The sequence below is a fragment of the Lagenorhynchus albirostris genome, chromosome 4, assembly GCF_949774975.1.
Source record: "Lagenorhynchus albirostris chromosome 4, mLagAlb1.1, whole genome shotgun sequence".
NCBI classification, from domain to species: Eukaryota; Metazoa; Chordata; class Mammalia; order Artiodactyla; family Delphinidae; genus Lagenorhynchus; species Lagenorhynchus albirostris.
Genome location: NC_083098.1, coordinates 90,807,657 through 90,820,453, shown reverse-complemented (window position 1 = coordinate 90,820,453; position 12,797 = coordinate 90,807,657). Strand labels below are relative to the sequence as shown.

The 12,797-nt window shown below is 36.8% G+C and overlaps 1 pseudogene; it reads right to left on the bottom strand.

Annotated features, from left to right (window-relative positions):
* Positions 1–805: 805 nt before the first annotated feature.
* On the bottom strand, positions 806–2,244 carry LOC132519105 (DNA-directed RNA polymerase III subunit RPC4-like; annotated as a pseudogene).
* Positions 2,245–12,797: the final 10,553 nt, after the last annotated feature.

Here is a 12,797-nt window from a genome sequence, read left to right as displayed (position 1 = left end):
AAATACATAGCAATTATGTATCCCAGCAATGAATTCCCAAAAGTCATTCCTACTGCTCAGTATGTTGATTTTAAGTAAACTACAATAGAAGACAATTTCTATGAATATTTTTAAGTGTTAACTACAGATATCACAACACCTTTTTTTTGTTTTGTTTTTTCGGTAAACTAACCTAACATTAATTGAGTGGCAACTTTTTATGTCTGGCCTTGTGCAAGGATTTTTCATTGACAATATTCTATTTCATCGTCACACCAACCCTGGAAGGTAGGTATCACCCTCATTTTTGTCAGAAGAGGAATATGAGGCTCAGAAAGGTTAGGTAGTTTGTCCAGTAACACAGTTGGCAAGAGACAGAGCTGCGACTGAGTCTCAGATTCAAGTCCCTGCTCTCTCTCGGGCGCCGCCCCTAGGGAGGAAGGAGGGAGCAAAAAGCAGCAGCAGCCATCCTTCCATTTTCTTCCCTGAGAACCAAGACGTTACCAAGAGAAGGAGCCTGTCCTTTCCCACAGACCGTCCCCTCTCCACCTGGGGAGGATGCAGTCAGTTGAAGAGCCGAAACTTAACTATAAAAATAAGTAGCAGGGACAAGACGCCCAGCAGCAAGCGGTTTCGGTGCTGTGGGAAGGTTTTCGCGCCGTTCACAGCTGCTGTGGGAGGGAGCCACGTGGGCCCTGTGGACAAAACGGGGACAGTGGCTGGGCTAAACAGGCCCCTTTTGGGTCGAACAAATTTTAGATCACAACGTCTGGAGCAGGCAGCAACCGCTGTTAGCACGGCCACCACCATCCTCCGTCTGCTTATTTTACCGATGTTTGTGATCCAACACGGATTCAAAATTGGGAGAGCATACAGGTTTGTGCTTTACGTCCCAAAACTGTCATCTCACCCATCCTACTGTCTCCAAGGCCTACAGACAGGACAGCAGCAAAGAGCAGGCGGTCCCCATCGTCACGTCCAGAGTCACCTTGCCTAGGAGGCGCTGCACCTTCCCCGACTTGCAGATGAGCAGCTTGCCAACCTGACCCTCGGTTAGGGTACAAGCATTCTCTACCTGCCTGGCTTCCAGGTCTTTCTCCTGCTTTATAACCACCATCTGTCCGTCCTCGCTCTGCACCGCTGATTTGGTAGGCTCGACATCCAGAGTAGGTGGCTGGCCGGGGAGCCAGGTTTTTTTTTTTTTTTTTTTTTTTTTTTTGCGGTACGCGGGCCTCTCACTGTTGTAGCCTCTCCTGTTGCGGAGCACAGGCTCCGGACGCGCAGGCTCAGCGGCCATGGCTCACGGGCCCAGCCGCTCCGCGGCATGTGGGATCTTCCCGGACTGGGGCACGAACCCGCGTCTCCTGCATCGGCAGGCAGACTCTCAACCACTGCGCCACCAGGGAAGCCCCCGGGGAGCCAGTCTTGCAGCTGCAGGAACAGCAGCTCTTCCTCCTGCGTGAGGCTCAGCTTCCTGAAAGCTCTGCCACAGACATATCCTTCGGGAGGCCGGGGGCTTCCTGGCTGCTCTGGGGGGAGCCTTCATCTTGGCCTCCTCCTCCTCTCATCTCATGGCTCGTCTTTCACTTTCACAGCAGGCCCCTCCCACCTCCATGTCCTCTTCCTTGAGCCAAGGTTTAACATCTGATTCTTCATTCTCTTCCTTAAAAAGCCAGCCCGAGTGAACCAGAAGCAGCTGCACAGGCATATTTCGAGTGTCATTCCTCAGCCCAGGGTCATCGATGAAATCATCCTTCTCCAGCGTGTACAGGATCTGTTCTGTTTCTTCATTCGTCTCCCTCTTGTTCTTTTTGATGTTGATGTTGTGAGAGGTCCCCATGTCCGACACATTCACAGCCTTAGTTCCCCTTTTTCTTCATCATTTCAGCTGGGCCCTGATCAAAGATGGAGTGGGACCGGAACACTTCTGGGCGTCCCCCGCCTTGTCCATGGCCCTCTCGCTGTCGATCTGTATCCCTTTCACGCTTTTCCTTCTTGACGGTTACTTCTTCCTTGGGCTCTTCCTTGATCTTACGACTGATATTTGGGGTGCAGGTTTTCTTCTTGACTCCCTGAGGGTGAGGTCCCTGGAGTGGATGGAGGGAAGGCGGCCCGGGGTGAGGGGAGGCACCGGCCTCCACAGGAAAAGACCCCCCGTTCCCCAGAGAGGAAGGGTCGGGGCCCTCCCGGGGCGCTGGGCTCGCCTGTGGCGTTTTCTTCATGTTGCCCCAGCGCACCGGGGCTGGAGCTCCGCATCACGCGCATCCCGACTTCACCTCCTAGGCGACCTGCAGCCGGGCCTCAGTGCCGGGGTGGAAGTCCACAACACCTTTTTAAAGTAAACCTGAATTAAGTTGAGTATCTTTTCATCTTATTAAAAAACAATAAAAAATAAAAAAATAAATTATTTTATTTCTATAATTCTTATAGCTTGCTGATTACTCATCAACATTATTAAAATTAAGAAGAGGTTTTTTAACTTATAAAATATATTCTTTGGAAATACATAATATGCTATTATAATGGGTTCTGTGTGGTTATCTACTGCTACCATAATGTTGTGTAACCAACAACCACAAAACCTATACGCTTAAAACAATAAGCTCTTTTAAGTTCATATGTGTGTGTGTTGGCTAGCAGAGCATCTAGTCTCCAAGGGCCTAGAGATACCCACGTGCACGTCTGTGATTAGCAGCAGACAACTAGGTGGTTCTGTTTGTACTGGCTGGACTCAATAAGGAGGACTAAGCTCTTCCTCACTTGGTTTCTTATTCTTTAGCAGGTTAGCTGGCATTTACTTGTTCTCAAAGTGGAATCAGAGCAAAAAGAGAACATAGGCAATAAAGGACTCTTGACGTCTTTCTTGGAAATGGAACACTGGCACTTCTTTCATACTCTATTGACCACGACAAGTCACAAAGCCAGCCCACATTAAAAGATTCAGGAAATAAGGTACAACTCTTTTAAAGTTACAATGTTATGTTATCAAAGGAGTAGTTACAGGGAAGCATATAGGATCTGGGACATTTTTGTAACTAATCAAAATTTTTTTCATTAATTTTGGTAGATATTTTAAAATGTATTAATCTTTGAAGAGAAAAAGTAAACTTGTCTCTGACAATCTTAATTTTATGTCTGTATGTCTATATTATTTCTACCCTTTTTTTTTCCTTTCTATAGTTGTTTGGGGGATATTTTATTAATCGTATACTAATTGTCAAGTTTGATGCTTAGCTACTTAATTGGCTGCTATTTTTCTTTTCTTATATATTAGCATATTTAAATTCTCATATAATAAAAATTTAGCCTCATCTCATAAGTTTTGAGAAGTAATAATTTTTACATATTTAAGTATATTTTCTAATTTCAAATATGGGTTCTTTCTTATTTGATATAAATTATTTATTTGTGTGTTCTAAATTTTAAAAATACATTTTTAAAAATCTTAACTTTTAGATATTTTCTAACATAATAGCATTGTGTTCAGAGAATGTGAACTGAATCATAACATAGATGATTCTAACAAACGTGATGTAGAACTAAGTTAGACAGACACAAAAGAATACATACATATGATTCCATTCATACATAAAGTTCAGAAACAAGCAAAACTATTGCTTATCCTTGGGGAGTATGTAGTGACTAGGTAGGGGCATAAGGGAGGTTTTGAGAATGCTGGTGATATTTTCTTTCTTGATCTAGGTTCTAGTTACAAGGCTGTTGGTAATTTGTGAAAATTTATCAAGCTGTTTATACTTGTGATTTATGCACATTTTTATGTATTTGTTTTACTTCTGTAAAAAGCTGGAAATCTCGGTGAACTTGTTTATAGCAGATTAGACAGAGCTGAAGAGAAGATTAGGAGAATAAATATAAATTGAAGGAATTATGAGTTTACAGATTCAAAGAGATAAAAATTATGAACAAGAGGTTACAAGATACACAGAAGAGAGAATTCTACAATTACACATATTCCTTTCTAATGTGTCTTTGTCACTCCTCCCATCAAAGCACAGAGTCTAATCCCTCAAGGCTTGAATCTGGTATGGCCCTGGGACATGCTTTGACCAATATAATGTGGCAAAAGTGACACTGCTTTTATTTTCAAGTCTACTATTTGGAAAGGCTTGCAATCAGGTAGTCCCTAAACTGCAAGGTGCTGCTAGGTCAACTTGTCACACTTCCACAGACTTAGTAAGGAGACAACCAGACCAAATGGTTTTGCACAGTTTATAACTTCTAGGGTAGCAGGCAGCTTGAACTTCATGCTCTCACTGATCTCTTTTATCTTCCAAGTCCCACAGGGGTGATTCAACATGGGCCTAGGTGAATTCTGAACACACAGCTAATCTGTGTCCTGCTTTGAACCCCCCGATCCCGTAAGGTGATGCTAAAAATCTTGCCTAAACTTTGCTCCAAAGGAGACATTGTGTTTATTACTTTGGAATATAAGAAAGTCTTCCCTGATAACACAGTACTAGCTTGCTATAACCCCTTATACAAACATTCTTAAATTGTCCATAAATGCCTAGCCATGTAGAAATGTGAGGGATTCGTGGAGAATTGTCTCTAAACAGCAACTTCTGAATGCTTCTACAATCATTTAAAAAGGACTAGTTTAGCATCTAGAGGGTGAAAGGGCATGTGGAAAATCAGGAGCCATTCCATCTGAGGACTCATAAACAAGTAGAAGGAACTCTCACTTGAATTCAGCTCAAATTGCTGACTCACACATTGTGAGTAAATAGTAAACTAAGTTTTGGGATGTTTTGTTACATAACATTAGATAACTGAAACAAAGATGTTGAGTTAAGAATCATGAAATAAAATATCTCAAAGCATAGCTGGCTACTTTTAAGAATAATCATGCGTTGTTTGGTACAAAATGTTTATCAATAATCTCATTCTTCTTCTAGGACAATTTTTATAAAGATACTTTTTGGAAGCTATTTGGGGAAAAAAATCTATTCCTGTAACTAAAACATTAGCCAGTGGTTCTTTATCATAGGTGGCTAAGTTAAAACTAATGAAACACATTTTTATAGATATCACTATTTTTTTTCAATTTTCTTTCAATAAGGTTTTGAACCAATGAGAGGTGTTATTAGAATACACCTACCTGCGCAAATACTTGTTAATAGTACCTGCATTTGTTTGATGTAGACCTGGTGAGTTCAACTGAGTTTTTCTTTTGGTTTGTGGTAGAATGAAGTGGAATACTTAAATCTTATCATTATGGAGATTGTTCTTTCATTTATTCAACAACCATGCGAGTTGTTGAGCGAGTTATGCCAGATGAAAACTGAAGAGCCCACAAGACCCTCCTCTGCCTCTATGGTCTTGCCTTCATTGTAATTCCCCTTTGTCACAAATATTAGCCTCCTTACTGTTCTTTAGTGACAGAAGTTTGTCCCTTTTTCCTGGAAAAGTGCTTCAATATAACTATACGCCAGGCTTCCTTTCATCTTTCAGCCCTTTGGTCAAATATCACTCTATCAGCAACTAACTCCTTGAACACATAGTTTAACCTGCATCACTCCCTATTACAAGTTCACATTTTTTCCCACAGCACTATATCACCATTAACAGACAGTTAAAAAAAAATAGTTTTCTTTTTTTGTTGTTGGTTTGTTTTTCTTTATTATCTGTCTTTTCCCTGAAAACAAGCTTCAAAGAGGCATGGGTTTTTGTTTTGATTACTATAATTTTCTTAGTGCTTGGAACAGTTCCTAATTCATAACAGGTACACAAAAATGTTTGTTGATTGAATGAATACATGAATTAATAGTGTACAATCAGCCTCTGGTTTCTAAAAAGAATCCCCAACACCGTGGCAGCTTATAATAAAGCTTTATTTATCACATTGGCTAGGGGCTCTGATCCATGTTTCCTCACTCTAGGACCTGATGGAGCCTCCGCCATCAGACACATTGCCTGCCAATATGGCAAGGAAACAGGGATTAAGCCAACCTCACACTGGTTTTAGGCTCTCCCACTGAGAAGTGATAAATAGAAAATTCAATCACATTTCACTGTCCACAGGTAGGTAGGTTGTAGCTACCATGTGCCAAAAAAGACAGGCTGTGATAATGGCAGAGATGGTATTTGTATAGAGTCGTTAGGGAAGGCCTCTGAGAGAGAATAATATTTGAACTGAGCTCAAATTTCTTCCTAGAGGCCAACAACTATGGTATTCTAAAACATGATTTAGATCTCAGTTCTATGTTATTTGTCAAAAATTAATAGAGCTATCCTGCTATCCTTACCTCTTAGTGTTACTGCATTAAATGAGATATTTCATATAGAGCACTTAACACAGTGTCTGGAAATTAGCAAATGCTATCCATTACTAATCATTATCACTGACATTTAAAATCATTTTGAATTAAATGGCAAGTGTTCCTGAAAACAATTAAATATGAAAGTATATCTAAAGGGAGTACATCAGTGCTAGGTGGATTTTGTCATAAAGAGGACCATCCATGCTTGTGGGATGATCTCATAAGAGGTAAGTTTTGAATCATGTTTGGTTGAAACACTGGCTACACACTGATCGGCATGTAAGGTGGGTAATACTCTTGAACTCAGAGCAACGATGGGAGAATATATGAAATATATTGAAGCAAGTGATTTCTCAAACACCAAGCAACTAAACCCTGACAGAAATACAGGATCAAATTCGTATTCATAATTTATGCTTTATAACCCATCTACTACCAATAGTATCCTGAGGTATTAGTAGAAATATATTGCTCAGTGATAATAGTTAATGCTAGAGACAGAGAAGGTCAACAAAGTATTATCCTTGATTACTTTGAAGCAGATGACAAATTTTAAGAAGATGGTCATGCATGGTCATGTACTATAACCTCGAATGCTTTGAAAAAGATTAATACGGTAATATCAATAATTGTATAATGCCAAAGCACTGACTACTAAAGAGGAGGAAAAGATCACTGGTATTGGATTACAGGAGGAAAACCCTGTAAAGATAGTTTGGAGGCAACTTTGACATGATGCATTTACAGTGGAGAAAGGTGACGATGAATTCACACACAAAAACAAATAAATAGAAGTAAAATTCTCTATAACATTCTGTGCCTCCTATATTGTTTTATCCTCAATAATCAAAGTTAAGATAATTAGGCATGCTAGTTAAACACATAGTACTTATTAATAGAGTAATTACCATAGATTTCCACATTAAGATAAGAGTGTATATCTTAATACATGATTTATTATTCAAGGACACTATGTTCTTTAACTCTTTATTATAACTCATGAGGATTGCTAGAATTTAGCTCATAGAATTACTGGAAAGCCTACTTGAAGTTGTGCTGTACAAAAAAGAGTTAAGAAGATAGAGGAATAAGATCCAATATGGTTGCTTATAATCATATGATACCAATTAGTGTTTCACTAACACTGATATTAAGAAGCACAGTGTGACTTACATTTCCATTTTCACTTAACACTTTTTATCTAGGTGTTTAGCTGTTCATGGGTATGAGAATTCATTTTGCCATTCACCAGAGATCTCAGTTGGAGCTCTGACATTCCTGACTTATCAGTGCTTTTTCCACTTCAAGAAAAAAAATTACCATTCCTCAAGGCACTAAATTACTTTTAGTATTACAATTTCTAGTCCTTTGTCTCTCCTTGATCCTCTGACATTTTTTTATGTCTCCTCTTGTAGTGCACTTAAGCAGAGCTATTTTGATTAAATAACTCCCCAGAGGACTGAGATTATAATACAATAGTCTTCCAAATAGGTTATTCTTTAGTACATATTGCCATTATACAGTACAGATATAACATCAGTATTTCATAAATGCATGTTTCTATGAAATCTGCCAAGTAGATGAATATCTATTTCATTGTTCCTGACATCACTGAGTTATAAATAATAAAGTGAAGCTCAAATTGTTTATTTGCAATGGAACAGCTCTGAGGAAAATTTCAGCTATCAATGATGTAGTAACCTCTAGAAAAGACAGGAACTTTAAAATTACAGTGAACACTATCTGAAATAATTCCCCTTAAATTGGAAAATTGCTCAAAATTTCCATAAATCAATTCTCCAAATCCAATAGAATTAAAATGAGTGGTGAGTACATTCTTATTTAATTCACTTTTTTTTTTTTTAGAGTCAATCCGCTTCAGTGTTTTGGAGTTAAGATAGCATTAGATGGGGGAAGTAATTACTAATTAGCATGGTTTCAGCAGGGCAGACTTTTCACTACTAGTCAGATTCTTTACTCTTCTGAGAAATTGGTTTGCACTTTTTTAGAACAGCTCCCAGGAAAAGGACTCTTTCTTCTTTATGTCAAATGATCACTATCATTACACACTTGGAAAATTTCAAACATTAAAGTAAAACATGGGACAATTTAATTAAATCTTAAGAATTGGACTTCTTATGTAAAATAAAGCCAAAAATAGAATTTTTATCAGTGTGATTAACTATTAATCTCTTCCATCTTTTCACGTAGTTAGCCTTTTAGTAAAGACCATTGTATGTTAAATCTTTAGTACATAGAAGGCCAATGAAGTCTGATTCAGTTTTAAAGTTCCCATTTCATATAGCTATCTTACTCCCCTGGCCTCAGAAAAATTTAAATATTCTTAAAAAAATTTTTTTGACAGATTAAAAAGTAAGCAAAGCTACAAAGTTTCAGTTATGAAAGAAGATTAGTCCTGGAGATCTAATGGACAACGATGTGACTATATGAACAATATTGTACTGTACCCTTGAAATCTGCTAAGAGGGTAGATCTTTAGATCACCACACACAAAAAGTAAGAAAATAGTAACTATGTGACTTATGAGTATGTTAATTAGCAAAATAGTGGTGAATATTTTACAATATATATGCATATCAAATCATCAAGTTGTACACTTAACCATATACAATGTTTAACTGTCAATTATACCTCAATAAATCTAGAAAAAAATTTGAAGTATGCAAAGCTGTAAATCAGTGACAAAGTACAAAAAACATATTTCTTTGAGGGACAAATCACTCAGAAACTATTTTGTAATGTATATTTTCTCAAAATGCTTCCTTTTGAAAAACGAAAGTCCACATATTCTTTTTAGCTTATCAATTTGAGCACAACCTGGGTGTTAATTTTGAGAGATTTAATAAACTTTGGTAAGAGGTTAGGAACTTAGATTTGTTTATTTTATATCTTCTTCTTGGGTTAGCGCTAACAACAGAAAACAAAGAGAATGACAACAGAATTGTAGGGCTAGTTGAAGGAAATAAAAACATATTTTCTATTATTTAGCCAGTTAAAGCTAAGAGTAAAATTTAGAGGTTGATTTTTCTCGCTATTTTCTTTTACCTAAAACTAACAAGTTAATCATGGTTAGGTATCCATCTAGGTTTTTTTTGTATGGAGGGTATACTTTGCTTATTAAATAATGCAGTTCCAAATTTTTATCAATTTAGGGAAGAGGAAGGGTGCAAGCCCTCTGATTTTCCCACTGAAACATATCCCAAGTACATTTAACTAAAAAGACATTTGAAATGTACACTTAGTTTCTAGAATTTCCTGAGCTGTAACTCTATATTAACAATGAATAAGATCAATGATAAGATGGAGAAAGTAGTTGCTTCAAGGATAAAATTCTCTTTTTTTTTTGAAAAAAATATTTAAAAGAGAAGGCTGCTGTATCCTGCTTCATCTCTACTGACAGGCCAATACTGAAACCGATTTACTTCACTTTCACCAATCCTTCATCATTTTCCCTGTGATCTCACAGCTATTACAGTCTCTTTTGACATGACCAAACAAGAACACTGAAAAAGAACATTTACTGTATATCTAAATTAATGAAACCAGGGGTAGAAAAAGAAGCACTGTGCCACTTGAGATATTTTTGCTCTCATAAAAGACAGAGGTGCTCATGAGGTCAAGAGCTCTTTTGGTTATAACTTCCAAGCATTCTAGCAATAAGAAAAAAAAAGTTCTGTATTTTACTGGACTTCTTAAAAATTCTTCTTTTTTTCTTTTTCACTATCCTATTTGTAGCACTCTTGAAAATACAATAGACACAAAAAATCAACTTTCATGTTTCTCTTGGCTGAATATAAAAATTCTGAATATTTTCACAAAATCTCTTATTTTTCATTTTGCTGTCAGCTTTGGTAAAATAAATATTGAAAAATTCTGCACAATAGTATATGTTTCAAGTATATTTTACACTTTTATATGGAAATGCTTTCTTTTTTACTAATTTATTTCATACTATTAATAAAATATGTCAAGATAAATAAGAAAAATATGTAGAGAATGACATTAAAATTCATATAAGTTTGAGATAGTTATCATTTGATATTTCCATTGTCATTGTTCATTGCATGTTACTTTTAATCTTAGGTAAAATTATCTAATAAAATTTTGTTCTCTCTATAAAATATGTAAAAGCATTAATTTTACAGCATAATTATTTTAATACACTCAAATTGCAATCCCAGAGTGTTTAAAATTGTAGTATATTTATTCCAGAGATGTGACTTCAAGGTTTTTAATCTATTTGGGTTTAAAAAAATCTGTACCTTCAAATATTACCATGAATATACAAAGTTAAAAGTGAAAATCAAAGTCAGGGATAGAATCTAAAGTTACTTTACCCAAGTATCCTTTGATCTAAATAAATTTGAGGTGAAAATTTCATTTCTTAGGAAAAAGAGTTCAAGGATGTTCCATGCCTTGAGAATATCATTTTGATACTAATTGTTCGTAGATTGTTTTTATTTCCCCTCATTCTTCATCTACCTTCTTTTTTGATTCTGAATATATGGTATGTATTCAATTAAAGCAGAGTTATGTAAAATAATCCACTTTTCAGAAGAACTAATGTTTCATAAATGACTACATTTATTAGTTCCTGTCACACTCAGAATCTTTCCTCATAAGTGAACACTCATAGCATGTAAAACTATTTAGCAAGACGACCATCACAATATTATCATTGTTGTCATTCTTATAAAACTATTATAATAATATTGCAATATACTTAACAATTAGAAAAATAATCACATCATATATGTCCATATTCTGAGTGAAATAACTCATTTTTCTGCATATTTCCTTTCAGTCTCTGCTCATATGCATGGTTTTCATTGTCACTTCTACTTAATACTTTTGTTTGCATGTTATATTTGACCACAGTCATTTTTTCCCTGGTTTCCAATTCCTATTCCTGGCATACTGATCTTTCAGTATTAAGGCTACTACTGATGAGTATGGCTCTGCTCATTGGGAGAACTCATAACTGCCTGGCCAGCCTCAGAGCAGCAGAATTTTTTCCCCCCATGTAAGTGACTACTGACATGCTCTACTGCTCTCCAGTTCAGGGTAAATTGTGGCCCACTGATGTTGACGGGTAGCAAAATATGCCACTTTGGCATATTGATTATTTTGAGCTGTAGGCAGTTAAAAACCAGCAAATGCAGGGAGAGTCTTTCTCTGAACTCTCCTTATCTGCCTAAAGACAAATCCTCCAGAAAGAACTCAAGTTGTCTTAAATCCTCTCCCGGGAGTTTCATCAACCAAGAAAGATTGATTTCTCATCAGCTAGAAGTTGATACCACACCCAGACAAACTTTGTCACAAACTATCACATATCTCATCTATTCTTCTAAGGGCCCATTCAACTTTCCTAAAAACCATTTTCTCTCCCTCAAGAGACCTACATCCCCCCTCCTCTTTCCAGAATAAGATGGTAATTAAGCCTGAATTCTAAGCCACCTCTTTGAGTTACTCATTTTTCCCTGGGTATTTCCTATGCATACATGAGGTATACATGTTAATAAATGTCTGTTTCTTTTTCTCTTGTTAATCTGTTTTTCATTAGAGGGCTCTTGGCTAAGAAGTCAAATGTTAGAGGGAAATATATTTTTCCTTCCCTACACTATGTGTAAAATTATTACTCCCCTTGTTCTAATATCCTATATAACCACTGTCTTCTGGTATTATCTTCAAGGAAGTACATAAAAATCAAAACTATTTTTCTATTTCTTATAATAATAAAAATCTTAAATTGAATTTAAAAATACCATTTACAGGGCTTCCCTGGTGGCGCAGTGGTTGAGAGTACACCTGCCAACGCAGGGGACACGGGTTTGTGACCCGGTCCAGGAATATCCCACATGCCGCAGAGCGGCTGGGCCCATGAGCCATGGCCACTGAGCCTGAGCGTCCGGAGCCTGTGCTCCGCAATGGGAGATGCCACAACAGTGAGAGGCCCGCATACCTCAAAAAGAAAAACAAAAATACCATTTACAAAAGCATCAAAACTATGAAATAGTTCATTTAGGGGTAAATCTGGTAAAATATGTTTTTGAATGTGAATGAACTATATACCGAAAACTACAAACTATTGCTGAGAAAAATTAAAATAAACGGAAACAGCTTTTTCATGGGTTGGAAGACTAAGTATTCTTAAGATGTCAATTCTCCTCAGATTTATCTATACATAGAATTCCCAATCAAAATCCCAACAGGCATTTTTGTAGAAATTGAAAAAACAACTCTAAAATTCAGAATCAGCCAAAATACAGAAATTAAAATCTCTAAAATAGCCAAAATGACATTGAAATAAAACAGAGTTGGAAGTTTAACAGAACCTAATTTTGACACATATTATAAAGCTACAGTAATCAAAGTGTAGTAGTGATGTCAAGATAAAAAGATCAATGGAACAGAGTACTCAGAAATAGACCCACACAGGCTTATTTCAAATTTTGTATTTAAACCTTTGACAACTGATTTTTATTAAAGGCAAAATGGTAACTCATTGAGCAAGAC